Source organism: Mesoplodon densirostris, chromosome 11, assembly GCF_025265405.1.
Source record: "Mesoplodon densirostris isolate mMesDen1 chromosome 11, mMesDen1 primary haplotype, whole genome shotgun sequence".
Lineage (NCBI taxonomy): Eukaryota > Metazoa > Chordata > Mammalia > Artiodactyla > Ziphiidae > Mesoplodon > Mesoplodon densirostris.
The window spans coordinates 58,766,823-58,784,038 of NC_082671.1; the positions used below are offsets into that span (position 1 = coordinate 58,766,823).

The window sequence follows — 17,216 nt, forward strand, 5'->3', positions numbered from 1 at the left end:
TCATGTAACCCTTCCAGGGTTTTAAATTTTAATAGAATTTCCCTATACGCTGTATAGGTGCTGGAGAGAAAATATTCCACAAGACAGACTCTGGTGTGTTAGCATGGTGCTTGAAGTATTGAAGTTAATTCTTAACAGCTGAAGAAGAAGGGTTTGCTGCTATGTGGATGTAGGGAATTAAACTTATATATGTAAGCAGCACAATAAATCGAAGCTGTTGAAGACTTAGGCTGATGAAGTGTTGTTAAAAGTCATGTGAGAAAACTCAGTGAAGGCAGTTAGGGTGTATGTTTGTCAGGACAATTAAAGAGAGGACACATTTCTTTAAAATATTAGCTGTGTCTGCACATGTTGCTAAACCACTTTCTACCTCTGAAGGAATGAATCTCCGAAAAAGTGAGAAATTACTGAAAAATTGAAGAGGCAAGAACTTCATCTTTCTTTTCCACTCTGTAGAAGAACAGAAAGCGGGAGATGGTAACTTGTTACCAGCATAACCTGATATCTTGAGTTTTTCCTGGAAGCTCAATGGAAGTCAGTTAATCTTTCAGCCCCACATAGCTTTAAGATCTAAATTATCTATTTACATTTTGTTAAGGAATTTTATTAATGTAACCAATATAGAAATATATATCTGCTTTTATTAAAAATCTGTTTTTAAGTGAAAACATATGTTACATGAGTCATGTTTTTAATCCAAGTATCACAATTTATCTTTATGTATTTATTTTATTAATTTTAAAAATTAAGCAATTTATTTAAACTAAAAAGAGAGTTTACCCATTTCCCCCATCCCCCACCCACCACGTCTGGAAACCCCTAGTCTGTTCTCTGTATATATGAGCTTGGGTTTTTGTTCATTTGCTTTTTTATTTTGCTTTTTTTTTTCTTAGATTCCACATATAAGAAAGCTCATACAGTGTTTGTCTATATCTGTCTGTCTTATTTCATGTAGCATAGTGCCTTCGAGGTCCATCCATGTTGCAAATGGCAAGATTTCACTTTTTTTTATGACTGAATAATATTCCATTGTGTGTATATATACCACATTTTCTTTATCAATTCATCCATAAATGTTGGACAATTAGGTTGTTTCCAAATCTTGGCTATTGTAAATAATGCTGCAATGAACATGGGAATACAGATATACGTATCTTTTTGAATTAGTGTTTTCATTTTTTTCAGATAAATATGCAGAAGTAAAATTGCTGGATCTTACGGTAGTTCTATTTTTAATTTTTTGAGGAACCTCCATACTGTTTTCCACAGTGGCTGCACCATTTCACAATCCCACCAACAATGCACAAGGGTTCCCTTTTCTCCACATCCTCACCAACAGTTGTTATCTCTTGTCATTTTGATGATAGCCATCCTAACAGGTGTGAGGTGATATCTCATTGTGGTTTTGATTTGCATTTTCTTGATGATTAGTGATTTTGAGCATCTTTTCATGTACCTGTTGGCCATCTGAATGTCTTCTTTGGAAAAAATGTCTATTCAGATTCTCTGCTCATTTTTTAATCAGATGTTTGTTTTTTTGCTATTGAGTTTGTATGAAATCTTTATATATTTTGGATATTAACCCCTTATCAAATATGTGATTTGCAAATATTTTCTCCCATTCGGTAGGTTGCCTTTTCATTTTGTTGATGGTTTCCTTTGTTGTGCAAAAGCTTTTTAGTGTGATATAGTCCTGCTTATTTATTTTTGCTTTTGTTGCTTTTACTTTTGTTCTCAGATTCAAAATTTATCTCCAAGACCTATCTCAAGGAGTTTACTGCCTATGTTTTCTTCTAGCAGTGTTATGATTTCAGGTCTTCTGTTCAAGTTTTTAATCCATTTTGAGTTAATTTTGTATATGGTATAAGATTTATTCTTTTGCTTGTGGCTGTCCAGTTTTCCCAACACCACTTAAATATAGCAATTGAGGTACCTTTTCTCAGTACTGGGTTAGGAAAGAAAGAAAGATAAAGTAGTGAAAATAATTTATGAATGTAGTATCCCTGTGCAGAAGTGGAGGTCTTAGGATAGGCATTAGAACACTTTTGAGAGGCAGGGTGACATAGTGATAGACAGAGCTGGATTTAAATCTGTTTTCAGTGAGTAATAAGCTACAGACTTTGGACAAGTTACTTAGTTCCCCTGAGATTCACTTTTGTCATTGTAAAAAATGCTACCAGTGCTTATCTTGTAAGGTTATTGTGGGATCTAAATTAATTATTGTATATAAAGTACTCAGCACAGTGTTTGGCACATGGCAAATACTCAATAAATGATGAATCACATTATTATTTACTATTCTGATGAATGCATAGAAGATGGGTTCTACTAGAGGTAAATTGTACGGGAGGTTGAAGGAAACACATTCTAAGACCTCTGGTTTCTTAACCAGTAAAGTTGTGGCTTGGAGGTGCTAGGGCAGAGGCCTAGAGAAAAAAAATGTTAAATGCTTATATCTACCATAGAAAGTACAAGAAGGAAAAGACTAAAGACAAAAATGATTTTCCAAATAACCATGAGATCCCAGCTGATGCTGGAGGCAGATATTTGCAGTAAAGTGAAGTAGCACACCTGTGTGAATTTTTCCCATAATATTGGAGAACACAGGGGTGAAAAAATAAAATAAGAGGATGGAAAACAAACTTGGGCTAGTATTCAGACCAGTGCATTAACATATCAGATCACTTTGAATCCACTTAATTTTTGTACAAATACATGTTTATTTGTGTATACATGCAAATATGTCTACTTTTTTTCTTACAAGTGAATTTTCTGTGTACTATTTTCTTCTATTTTTCAGCATCCTTAGCTGTGTGTTTACCTCATCTGACTCCTGGACTCATAGGAATGTGGTTACAAGCAAGTGAAAATTGGAGTATTACCTAAGCATCAACATTAGAATTATCAGCAGTTATAACTTACTCATGATTATAACAATAGATAATTCATCATTTTGTGGCCATGTATTCCACAAGTTCTAAGGAAATGTGGTTTTAAATGTTTCATATAAAATTTCTTTCTCATACTCATATTTTCATGTATCATTAAAATGTTCCCTACATTCCAAGGGTTTGAATATGTTAACGTTTCGTTTCTTTTTTTTTTTTTTTTTTTGCGTTATGCGGGCCTCTCACTGTTGTGGCCTCTCCCGTTGCGGAGCACAGGCTCGGGACGTGCAGGCTCAGCGGCCATGGATCACGGGCCCAGCCGCTCCGCGGCATGTGGGATCTTCCCAGACCGGGGCACGATCCCGTGTCCCCTGCATCAGCAGGCGGACTCTCAACCACTGCGCCACCAGGGAACCCCTGTTTCTTTTTTATTTGCCTTTTTGACTTTTATTTCTCTGAAACTCTTAAGTTACTAACCTTTGATGTCATACTATATACCTAGTGTCCCAGATTAACTAGTTCACTACACTGATGAACAGTTTTAGAGTCTGTTAGTGAATATCATTTCTTCTTCACCAAAACCTTGAGAGGCTGGTGGAACTAGTATTATTCCCTATTTGTAGATTTAAAAAATGCTCAGAGGGGCTTCCCTGGTGGCGCAGCGGTTGAGAGTCCGCCTGCCGATGCAGGGGACACGGGTTTGTGCCCCAGTCCGGGAAGATCCCACATGCCGCGGAGCGGCTGGGCCCATGAGCCATGGCCACTGAGCCTGCACGTCCGGAGCCTGTGCTCCGCAAGGGGAGAGGCTACAACAGTGAGAGGCCCGCGTACAGAAAAAAAAAAAAAAAAAATGCTTAGAGAAGTTAAATATTTGCCTGAGATCACATGGTTATTATGTGCCGTAGATTAGAGCCAGTTCTTTTTAGTTGAAATGTAACCACATTTTTCCTCATTCTGCTTCTAAGTGTTTAAAATCTAAAATATGATTACTGATAATTTTTATGATAGTGATAAGATTAAGATATACAGAAGATGAAACTGACAGAAGAACTTCTTAGATGTTGAGGTTGTTGAAAGACTAAATCACCCTTTGTATCAGATGGGTCAAAGCTTCTGTTCTCTTATTGTTTGGATGTCATAGAAATAAATTGTTTTTTGCTGAACTGTTGAAAGATAAGCTTTTCTAGAAAAAATTGCCAGTAGAAGATTGCCTGCTGATACTTTTGTAGCACTGTAGTGTCATAATACTACTACAGTGGGAAGAGTATCATTGGGCTCCATAAGAAAGAGGAAATAAGGATTTTGAAAATATCAGTAAAGATTAAGTTTTTAAAAATAACTATTGAAATATAATCCATACACCATTCAGTTAACCCATTTAAAATGTACAATTCAGTGGCTTTCAGTATGTTTACAGAGTTGTGCAGTCATCACTACAATCAAATTTTGAACATTTTTGTTACCCCGAAAAGAAAACTTGTACCCCATAGCTGTCATCATCCAACTTCCCAGCTCCTCCCAGCTCTAGGCAACTATTAATCTACTTTTTTTCCTTATAGAGTTGCCTATTCTGGGTATTTCATGTATCAATATGTGGTCCATTATAACTGGCTTCTTTCACTTAGCATGTTTTTAAGGTTCATCCATGTTGTAGCATGTGTCAGTACTTCATTTCTTTTTATTGGCAAGTAATGTGGATATACCACATTTTGTTTAGCCATTCGTCTGTTGATGGACATTTGAGTGGTTTCCGCTTTTTTGGCTATTGAAAATAATGTTGCTCTGAACATTTGTGTACAAGTTTCAGGGTGGGCATATATTTTCAGTTCTCTTGGGTGTGTACCTAGGAGTAGAATTGCTAGGTCATATGGTAACTATGTTTACCTTTGGAGGAACTGCAAGCCTGTTTTCCAAAGTGGCTGCACTATTTCACATTCCCATTTAGCAATGTATGAGTTCCATTTTTTCCATATCCTAGTAAACAATTATTGTCTCTCTTTTTCAATTATAGTCATCTCAGTGGGTATGAAGTAGCATCTTGTTGTGATTTTGATTTCCATTTCCCTGATGACGAATAATATTGAGAAAGATTTTATTTTTGTCTAATATATTATAGTGCTTATGAAGATGACAGAGTTATTTTGGTAGTTAGCACTAATGACATGGTGTTTTATCACTGTTTGCCCTTTTCTGTGCTAATATTTTTGAATTGTGCTTACTGAACATAGTGAGATTTACTCACTACACCTCAGGCAAGGCAAGGTTTTCTTTTTTTTTTTTTTAACATTTTTATTGGAGTATAATTGCTTCACAATATGGCTCATGGTTTTCTTTTTTTAATTGCCGAGTTAAAGCCTGGCACTCTATAAACATATAGTAAAGTGAACTTCGCCACCACCATTATCGGTCTAAAACACTTATCTGGACATGCCACTGCTAAAATGCTTCCAAGACTCCCCATTTCCTACAGGAAAAAAATCAGTCTCTTCATCATGGCTTACAGTGCCTTTCATTATCCAATCCATGCCTGCTTTCCTAGATTTTTAAATTCATTATTACTTCCTTCCTTCCTTCTTTATACAACATAGTTTTACACCTATAAACTGTATACAGTAGTCACATCTTGCTTTTTCCTGTTTGTTTTTTTCCTTCTGCTCACTTTGCTTATAATGTCTTTCTACTCTGTCCTGCTTTACTGGTTCAGTTCTTGTTCCTCTTTTAAATCTTTTGCTTGTATATCATGTGAAACTGTCTTTGTTCCTTTGCCTTTTCATAATACTTTGTACATGGCTTCACTTTTATACTCACCATTTTTTTGAACCAGTTGCTTATTTTGTCTATTTCTTCTAATTCACTTTGGAGCTTTTTAATGTCGTTGACCTTGTACTCATTTTTAGGTCTAGGAAAGGGTCTGGAACATAGTAAAGGCTTACTAAATGTTTATTGAACTTAGCTGAAATTGACTGGGCTCCAGGAAAGAGACTCTTAACCAAAGTAAAAAGATATTGATTATAGACCAAAATACCAATTCATTAATTTTTGCTGGGGAATAGATATCTTTGCAGGTAGCTGAAAAACTAAATTATTAATTGTAAATATTTCTTACTGAGCATAAAAATCAGAGAAAGAAAACTGGTTTCTGAGCCTATGAAAATTTACATCTCTCAAAATAATGTACCTCTCTGGGCCCCAGGACATTCTTTGCTCTTCTTTCTTGGATAGAGCTGATTTTCAAATGAGTGTTCCTCTATTTATAGTTACATAAATCACCATGTGATTTATATTAAAAAGAATGGTATATCTATAGAAGGGCTGAATTCTTCTTCATATTGACTTTTACTGATTCTCAGGTTTAACTTTTTTTAAATTACAGTTATCTTATTCCACCTCACTAGACTATATACAGCTATTTGCAAAGTACACTGGGTATTTTTGCATGTTTCATCATTCACATGATGTTCTTTTGTTTTCTTTTTCTTTTTTCAGCTGAAGAAGGAAAATTTGAGGTAATACAGGTGTTGAATGAAAAGCACTAGGTATTAGTGCTAGTTACATCTATATTAGATATTTTTCTGGAGTATCACCAGGCTAATTCATGGACAATGTGAGACTTGTGCTGAGCTTTGAAGAATTGGCAGAATTCATGTGGACTTAGGTGAAAATGAGGACAGAGAGTGGGATGGATGAGGGCAGGATCAGGAGGCTTGAAACTGAAGTTAAGATGTACATGGTAGATTGGAGCCAGACTGTAGAGGTCTGTGGATTCTAGGCTGGAGGTTTTGAAATTTTATCTACAGACAAAGGGAAGCTATTACTTTTGAAGCAGTTCATGCCATAATGTTAGCCAGTGATTAACATGGCAGTGAGGTCCAGAATTTATTGGAACTCTTGGCTCTTGGGTGGGTTCAGGGAACCTATTGTGCGAGTACTGCCAGAATATTGGTGTGAGGTACTGACGTGATACCCTTGGAGACATCAGTATGGAAATCATTCAGTCATTCAAAAAAATTTTTTGGCACCTACTACATACTCCTGTTGTACTTGATACTAGAGATAGAAAGATCAATAAGAAATGTACCTGTCCTTAAGCAATCAAGCACCTCACAGACTAATGAAGGAGAGGCTTTTCGTCAGCATGTTAAGTAAATGATAGTGTTATGGGAGCTCTCGGGGAATAAATAACTTAGCTTCACAAATGGAATGATATTTGAGCTGCGTCTTTTATGAATAAAAGAGTTTGAGGCAGAGTGAGGGAGAGGGAAACTCAGGTGAAATATAATTTTCAAAGGCCCTATAGTGTAAAAGAGCCAGTCATGTTTGGGCAATGGCGAGAAGTTTAGAGTGGCTACTGGGAGGGCCATGATTACTATTTGGGAGTTTGAGAGTGAAGTGGGAAGGCTAGTCTTAACAGGTATGAATAGAACTTTAAATCCATTGCACTCTCTAACAGTACATTGAGTTCAGGTTTGTTTATTGACAGTCTTAGAAAATAATTTTAAAAAATCAGCATTACTTTAGATGAAAAAGTTTATGAGCTTCTCTCCCCCATAATATTTTACAATTTTAAAACCATGCCAATAAGATGATTTTCAGAATCATATTTAAAAGAGGGTAATATTTCTAAACAAATTTATGTTGGGGGGGCTTCCCTGGTGGCGCAGTGGTTGAGAGTCCGCCTGCTGATGCAGGGGACATGGATTCGTGCCCCGGTCCAGGAATATCCCACATGCCGCCGAGCGGCTGGGCCCATGAGCCATGGCCACTGAGCCTGCGCCTCTGGAGCCTGTGCTCTGCAAGGAGAGAGGCCACAACAGTGAGAGGCCCGTGTACCGCAAAAAAAAAAAAAAAAAAAAATGTATGCCAGGGAAAGTACTCTTATTATTTATGACATTGGACATTTTAAGATAGATGGATTTGGTTAACAAGTAAATATCTTACTACTGAAGATATTTGTAATTTTATTATTGACAGAATTAAGATACAAGATATATATATAACTGTTTATCATAAAGGTGTAGTGGACAGAAGAGATTTGAGACTTGCTTTAACAACACATTCATTGCTTTATCTAAGCACTGATATCCTCATTAGCTAATGCTTCATCAATTGTACAGTGTTACTGTGAGGATCAAGTGAGTTTTAGTAGCTGTGAACATACTTATAGACTCTTAAATGTTCCTAGGTATTGTTTGCTGTTATCTCCAGAAAAACCTTAGGTTGGGTCTCTATCCTGCATAAAGCTGGCAATAAAAATCGCCCCCACGTTCAACTATCTGAATTGTCCAGGTGAAAAGTTAATATAGTTTGCTAATGAGACTGATTGGCCTAAGACTAACCTACCCTGAAGGTAACCATTATAAGTCGTAGACAGAATAAAAAAAAAAATGTTTAAAACACTGGAGAGCTCCAGCACCAAGAAACTAAAGGGGGATTTGATCCTTGAAGGGAACAGTTCATGGTGAGATCTACACCTATCACTTTTTCTCTGAGGGCAGCCCTCAATCCGTGATGCTGGGCAGCGAGAACTTAAGCAGAAAACTACAGTTTTATTGGCTTGTGGTATAAGTGGCTAGAGTTTGGGATGGCCAGAGCAGCTGAAATTTGAGGAGTAAAATCCAGGAAAAAATGACCCAGAGAGGAGGAAGCCACCAAATCTGAATATTAATTTGCTACAAATGTTTTACAGATCCCTGAACTGTGAATATTACAGGGGAGATTCCATGGAGCCTGCAGAAAGCAACAGTTAGTAGACGGTGAAAGATGAGACAGATTTTATTTCCTGCCCGTAGGAGGAAGGACCTATTTGGAATTTGAAACCTGCCAGGTTAGAGGGGCCAACAGCTTGAGCTTCCACGGAAATCATAGAAGCACCAGCCTTAGGAGTAAAGACCTGTTGCATGATTAAGGAATTTCCCCTAAGACCAAGCCAAAACTGAAAACAGATTTACACTAGCCAAGTGTAAAACCAAGCTTCCACAGATATAAGGTGCCTAATAAAAAAGTGAGTGTTCTTCAGAAGAGAGCAAAATCTAGTCTCCAGAGTTTATCCACAATACTCAAAACACATTAGAAGTATTAGATATGCAAATAAACAGAAAATGTGACCCATAATTGAAAGAAAAATTGGTTAATATAGGCAAACCTCAAGATTATGCTTATAAAGACATTTTCAAATAAAGTTAGGACGGATTGTCACCACTAGACCTCCTGCATTATAAGAAATGCTGAGGAAATTTTTCAGACTGAAGGGAAATGACACTAGATGAAAGCTCATCCATCCACAGTAGGGAGGAAAAGTAGTGGCTATCAATAAGAGACCAACTGTAAAGGAATTTGTTTTTTTCTTCTGTCCATTTTTTGAAAGACATATGACTGTTTACATTTAAATTTATTGTGTGATTTATAATGTATATGTTATAAAATATATGATGATAATAGCAGAAAAATTGGGGTCAGTAAATAGAATTATACATGCTTGTGAAGAGTTACAGTGTTATCTCTAGGTAGACTGATAAGTTAAGATGCATGTCTTATCCTGAGAACAATCGCTAGAATAGATTACAAAAGGATACAGCTAAGAAGCCATTATAAGAATTAAAATGAAATACTTAAGATATTTGGATAATCTGAACAAAGGCAAGAAAAAAATAAATAGGGACTTCTCTGATGGTGCAGTGGTTAAGAATCTGCCTGCCAATGCAGGGGACACAGGTTCAAACCCTGGTCCAGGAAGATCCCACATGCCGCAGAGCAACTAAGCCTGTGTGCCACAACTACTGAGCCTGTGCTCTGCGCCACAGCTACTGAGCCCACGTGCCACAACTACTGAAGCCTGCGGACCTAGAGCCCGTGCTCCACAACAAGAGAAGCCACGGCAATGAGAAGCCCGCACACTGCAACGAATAGTAGCCCCTGCTTGCCGCAGTTAGAGAAAGCCCGCACACAGCAATAAAGACCCAACACAGACAAAAATAAATAAATAAATAAAGAATAAATATTAAAAAAAGAAAGAAAAAATAAATAGCAGATGGGACAAATAGAAAGCAGATAGCAAAATGGTAGACTTAATATCCAGTTACAGCAACAGTTACATTAAATGTAAAAAATTATCATTGTGTACAAACAGCATGGCACACATTTGTATAGTGTAAAAGAGATATACTTTAAGTAAAATGCTATAGATAGGTTAAAAGTGAAAGGATGGCAAAATATAGACTATGCAAACAGTAAGTATAAGAAAGCTTGTGTGCTATATTAATAATTACACAAAGTAGACCTTAAGACAAGTAGTATTACCAGAGATGAAGAGGGACATTTCATAATGATAAAAGAGTCGATTCATCAGAATTAAAAATGATAAAGAATGTATAGTTTACTTCAAAATGCATAAACAAAAAATTAACAGATGGTGGTTGTACAACATTGTGAATGTACTTAATGCTGCAGATCTATACACTTAAATATGATTAAAATGGGAAATTTTATTTTGTAGACTTTATCACAATTTAAAAATTACAGAACTAAAGGAAGAAATAGACAAATTCAGGCTCATATTGGGAAAATTTTTAACTCTTTTCTTAGCAACTGATAGGACAACTAGACAAAAAATGTTTGTAGAAAAACTGGAAAACACTCTTAATTGCCTAGGCATAATTGACATTTGTGGATAGCTACACCCAACAGCTGCATCGTACACATTCTTTTTCAAATTCACATCAGACATTCTGTAAAATTGGCCATATCCTGAATCATAAAATAAATGTTAATAAATTTAAAAAATGACTCTTATAGAATATGTCCTCTGACCATAGCAGAATTAAATTAGACATCAATAAAATAGCCAGAAAAGCTTCAAATATTTGGAAATTAAAGCAGCATGTCCTAAATAACTCATGGATTTAAGGAGACCTCAGAAGGAAAATTAGAAAACAGTTTTGAGTTCAAAGACAATAAAATATATCAAAATTTGTAGAATGCAGTTTCAGCTGTGCTTAGAGCATAATATATAGCTAAAGTGATTTTATTAGAGAAGAGGAGAAGTCACATGATCTAAGTTCCATGTTAAGCTAGGAAAATATGAGCATATTAAAAACAAATGGAACAAAAGGTGTTAATAAAGAATAGAAGCCAATGTAATACAAAGCAGACAAACAATAGAAAAATAATGTTGGTTCTTTGGAATTATTAATAAAATTGGTAAACTGATTATGACTGATTTAAAAAGATAAAGCACAAATTATCAATATCAGAAATAAAAGCACATCATTTCTATGGACATAATAAGGATAGTGAGGGAATACTTTGAACAACTTTGTGCCATAAAGTCAACAACTTAGATGGAATGGACATATTGCTTGAAAATCACAACTCTACTAAAAACCAACACAAGGTAAAATGGAAAATCTGAATATTCCTATATTAAGTCGAATCATTGCTAGTAACCTACCTGAAAAGCTAACTTCAGGCCCAGATGGTTTCATTGGTGAATTAAATAAAACATTTAGAGAATAAATAGCTCCAAGCTTAAACAAAAGCTTTAAGAAAATAGAGGTAGAAGGAGTACTTCCCGGCTGAGTTTTGAGGCCAGCATAACTAATATTGTGGCTTTTTTTTTTTCCTGAAATTAGTCATGCCTCACTTAATTGTCCAGTTTTTTTTAGTACATTCAATAGTGACATAGATTCTCAATAATTCATAAGTACATGCTAAATATTAAAGTATATCATAACAGACTCCAATACACTTTATGTTAGATATTATACCTAAGGGCTACCCATTCCTATAACAAATTGAATGAGGCTCTTCTTGAAATTGCCGCTGAATACCTTTAATTTTGTTTCTGTCCTTCTGAGACTGTTAAAGACCAGCAGTGAGCTGGATGGGCTGCACTTGTGGTAGTAATGGAGATTCCAGTACACTGGGAAAGACTGTGGTTCGGATTCATGGCTTGTTAGTTCTGGAAGTGGCTTAAGTTGTTACAAGCAAAGAAAACTCTAGACACAGATTGGAAGTATCCTTAAAATATTAGTAAAATCAAACCCAATAATATATAAAAGAATAATAAATCCTTTTATATAAACTGACCAAGGCAGTTTTCTCAGAAAAGTCGGTTTGTTTACCATCTGAAAATTAATTTGTGCAAGTCACCATGTTGAAATTATTTAAAGGAGGAAAACCTAAAGGATCTATCTCAATATATGCAGGAAAACATTTGACAGAATAACCTTTATTTATGATAAAACCTTTCTGCAAACTAGAATGGAAGAGCACTTCTTGAATTTAATAAAGGGCATCTACAAAAAAACCTGCAGCCAGATTTATACTCAGTGGGGAAAGCCTGAATGCTTTCCCTTCTGATGGAATTCAAGACAAAGATGTCCGCTATCACCACTTACATTCATTCAAATTCACTGCAAAGGACAAGTAGATTCTAAAATTTTTACAGAAAAGTAAAGGACCTAGAATTGCCAAAACCATCTTGAAGAACAAGTTGGATGATTCACTATCTGATTTCAAGACTTACTATAAAGCTAAAACAATGAGACTGGTAAGGATTGATAAATAAATCAGTGGATCAGAAAGAATGGATGTATCTCAAAAACAAGATTGAAAGAAGCTAGATACAAAGAAGTATGGTCTCTAAGATTCCGTATGAAGTTCATCAATATGCAAAATTAGCTATGGGGACAGAAATTCGATCAGTGATTGCCTAAGGCAATGGGGATTGACTGGAAGGGGGTAAGGTATGAGGGAACTTTCTGGGATGATGGAAATGTTCTGTTTCTTGATTGGGATGGTAGTTAGAAGGATATATATATATATATATATATATATATATATACACACACACACACACACACATATACTCATAGAATGGTACACCTTGGATCTCATTATGTGCAAATTTTGCCTAAAGTTAATTTCAACCTTATGTTGGCTCCCTCCATTATATTCTTTTCTGCAATGGTCAGTGATAGTTTAAATGTTGTTTCTGCCATGACACTTTTTCTAATACCCTCTGTTGAAATAACTTTTCTCCTTACTCTTACACTGTGCCTAAATCTCAGTCAAAACAATTACATAATCCAGTTTTGTTCCATGATTACTAGGTATGAGCTCCTTGAAGCAAGGGAATATCTCTTAGTCATTTCTGTATCTCCAAAATCCCAAACATAGAGCTTTGCATATGGAAGATATTCAGAGTTTGAAAAAAAAGGGTGTATACATAGGTATGGTTGTGCGTGCATTATTTTCAGCACTCGTACTGTGAATTTTGTACATCTTAATGCATATTGCCATGTTGTTTAAAACTATCTAATATCGCTGCAAAATACCACATTCATTTATTTAAATAGCATCTAATCTTATTCTATTAAAGCAAGTATATCTTGCTGCTTCTGCTATGAGCACAGCACTAAATAACGTCGGCCAAGCCATTTGCCTTATGTACTGATATCAAATTACTTTGAGAGATTTTCTCCTAACTATGTAGATAGAGTTAATATTTTCTTTGGCTTATATATATGTTTACGTCTATGGCTATGAATTTTTTAACAGTTTACATAGACTCATTTACTAGGTAACATAAAAATTGCTCATTTGCTGGTGATGTATCACATCACCTTTTTACTTGAAAGAACCCAACTTGACACATTGTTTTTTTTATTATGTACCCCCAGCTGTGTGTTTCCTGATTGCTCTCTAACTGCCATCAGATTTTTAAGTGTATCAGTCACTGATGTTAATATTCTACATGGCCCCTAATAGCAGAGGAAAATTAACTTATTAGCCTGAGGTCTTAATTAGGCAGTATTTTCTTTTTTTAAAAAATTTTTATTGGTGTATAATTCATTTACAATATGTGTTAGTTTCAGATGTACAGCAAAGTGAATCTGTTGTAGAAATACATATATCTGCTCTTTTTTATATTCTTTTCCCATATAAGCCATTACAGAGTATTGAGTAGAGTTACCAGTGCTATACAGTAGGTCCTTATTAGTTATCTACTTTATATATCATAGTGTGTATGTGTCAATCCCAGTCTTCCAATTCATCCCTCCCCTACCCCTTAACCCCTGGTAAGCATAAGTTTATTTTCTACATCTGTAACTCTATTTCGGTTTTGTAGGTACGTTCATTTGTAGCCTTTTTTCTTAGGCAGTATTTTCTTATTTTAATTTCTTATCTATTGAAATGGATTTGTGGGTGATGAAGAAAAAATTTTAAATATATTATCAAGTAAGTTGTTGTAACTATAGCAGGTAGTTAAATTCAGTGTTATCTTCTTACATTTAAAACTTGCATTAAGTAAGAACATATATAAATCACAATTCATGTTTGATGACTATTGAGTAATTATTTTATCATTGATATTTAAAGGTGGCTGTTTCTTTTGTAAATCCAAGAATAGGGATCTTGGAGTAAATGCATTACTCATGTGATTATTACTTAAAGTTTATGAAAAAACTCAAAATCCGTAGTACTCTTGAACAACGAAGTTGGGTAGCTCTAGATATAGGGCTGAAGGACGGTGTTCTTGGATGTGGTTTGAAGGGATGGGGTTATGCCTTTTTAAGGGGAAACTTAAAAAGTGTACAATGATAGAGATTATTGGAAAGTTGAGCTTGGGGAGATGTTTTTGGATTTACACAGTAATGCACTCTCTCTGGTTAAGTTCATTCATGATGCTCAATTGCTTAATGATTGGCTTAGAGTTGGTACTTAACTCACATTCAGATGTTTGCTGGGTAAACAGCTGAATAACATCTCAGATGGCAAGTTCAGCCTTAGCTTTCAAAGCAAATACAGTAAATCTTCAAAAAGTAACATTTTCAAAGAATTTACTTACTCTAACTGTTAACCCTTTCTATTTTCAATGAAATGTTTCAGGAAAAGAAAAGGTTTAAAGTTTATTTCATAGTTATATGTGAAAGAATGCCAATTTGAAACTGTAGAGTTTTAAAGAATAAAAGCATAGCATTATGCTTAGTATTTATGATACAGTATTCCTGTAATTGATTTGTGCTTTTAGAATGGGCTAACCATTCTTGATATCCAAATTAATAGCAAATAGATATAAACAGAATGCAAGCTAGAAGATAGAGGATGGAGGTAAAACTATTAGAATAACAAATACAGATTTGTCATTTGATGTTTTTCAGTTTATTATAAGACAGTATGAGATATTATTAGAGAATATTGCTAAAAACCCTCCCTGTACCCAGGACAGTTTCAGAGATGGTGACTGAGCTCATCTTACTGTTTTGAAAAAATATCAAGATTCTCTAGGACTAGAAAAATGTAACATGAGGATTCGGTTTAAAAATGTATACTTTTAACAACACGAGGTCTAAAGACAGGTAAGGAAGTGATTATTGAATTGCACATTAATCCTGTCATGGCCTATTAGGAGGATATTTGGCTAAATGACTGCAGTGTCCAAAAAATCCTTACTGTGCTTCTCAGAGTGAAAATGTCTTCCTTTAGTAGAATTCAGCACCCCAAGAGCCATAAAAATAATTTTATACAATTTGTTTTAAATATAATATTTTGTAATACAGTTCCCTTAGCTATGATAGTCTTTCTGTTACAGCTTGACTTACAAGTAAAACCATAAATCGTATAGCTCTTGCATTATAAAGCATTGGCAACCTTTTCCCATCATTTGAGAATTTAAGGAGGAAGAAGAATAGAGGGGAGAAGAGAAACAGAACGTGATGCAGGATACAATTCCTCAATCCAGCACAATTCCTTTTGGGGCGGCCTCTGGAAGGCAGACATTGGAAAACAAAGTGTAGAGAAAAGTGACTTTAGATCTATCACATCTGTCATATAAAACATTTAAAAAGGATCAAATCTCAAGTCAAAATTTTTTGCCCTCAAACATCTTTTAAACTATCTATTGTGTTATTATCTAAATTTTTCCTATATGAAAAGTTTACCAGTGTATGTTAAAGAAAAATGAAATCAAAATTCATTTTGGCACAGTGTTCAAAGTGAGCACCACAAGTTTACCCTTACAAATGATATATTTTCTTTTAACTAATAGTCAGTTGTTTTCATAGAAGCACTCTGGTGTTGAGGGTAATAGAATATCCCATTTGCCACGATCGGGTCCGTGTTGTTAAATCCAGTTTGCAGTTCCCTAGCCCAGTGGGTGCTAAGTGTCAGGTGCTATGCAGGGTTTGGCAAGGTTGGGAGGGACTGCACCCAGCAGCCCTTTCCCCTGTTATCGCCACAGGGCTTTACTGCATTTCACAGAGATGTGTGAACAACAGACTTCTAAAGCGATCCTTAAACATGAGGCTGAGGTACATTTATGCCCCCTTTTATGGGTTCTGCAGAATTATTATCAAGTAATCATGAAACATTTATTATAGCTTGACTTACAATAAACACTTATTATAGGGAGCCTGGGTTTTAATCCTAGTTCCACCGCATGCTAGTTCTGTATCTTCTCTGTGCCTCATTTCTTTGTCTTTAAAATGGTAATAATAATGGTACCTACCTCATAGGGATGTGGCAAAGATTAATGAGTTAAAGTATTTTAATTCTTTTGAACAGTGCTTGGCACATAGTAACTAGTGCTATGTGTTAGCTATTACTTCCGCTGTTCAAGCTGAGTTTGACCTTCAAGTAGATTTTCATGTATTTGGAACATAGTCATCACTGCTGTGGAACTACTAGAGATAAGAACCATGTTTATCTGTTGACTGTGTTTTCAGATAACCATGTTATCATCAGTTCAGAGAGGGGCAGTTATGAACTGCAAAATTCTGTGTCTTAAATGGCCATCTATTCAAAGATACTTGTCTTTCGTTTCATAGGTTAGAGCAATATGATTCCTTTAAAACAAGAATGATTGTAAATTGTTCAGTTCAATGAAGGACTTGTTTGGTTTTGTGTGAGGCACAGGCCATCTGATGGCAGCAGCTCAGCAGGTCTGCTCAGCCACAGTGGGGAGGGCAGGCACCCAGGAATGAGGGATGTTTGGTTTACAGAGTTTCAGTTGCTGACACTGGGAAGGCTTAATCTGAGGTGAAGAAGCCCGGCTTGTCTCCTTTGTTGATAGGTGGCCCAAACACACAATTTGAAAGTATTGCTTACTATTTGAGGTCCCCTCCTGAGTTTTCTGGTAGGCAGGCGCTGGTACTGCTAATTGTACTAGAAAATAGCTCATTTGTTAACTTCAGTTTAGAAAGTTTTAAAAGGTATCTTTCTGTGAGTGATCATGATGCTAAAGAATATTCTAAAAATTTTTAGGGCTCATGAAGGCTTGGCATTTTTGATTGAGTCAACCTCATTTCCCCTTCTGTCCGCTTGATATGC

At 35.5% G+C, this 17,216-nt stretch overlaps 1 protein-coding gene across 2 annotated transcripts in view; it reads left to right on the plus strand.

Annotated features, from left to right (window-relative positions):
* SLC2A13 (solute carrier family 2 member 13) overlaps positions 1 to 17,216 on the plus strand; it is a 458,725-nt gene that overhangs the window by 85,455 nt on the left and 356,054 nt on the right. The gene's annotated exons all lie outside the window — the stretch shown is intronic.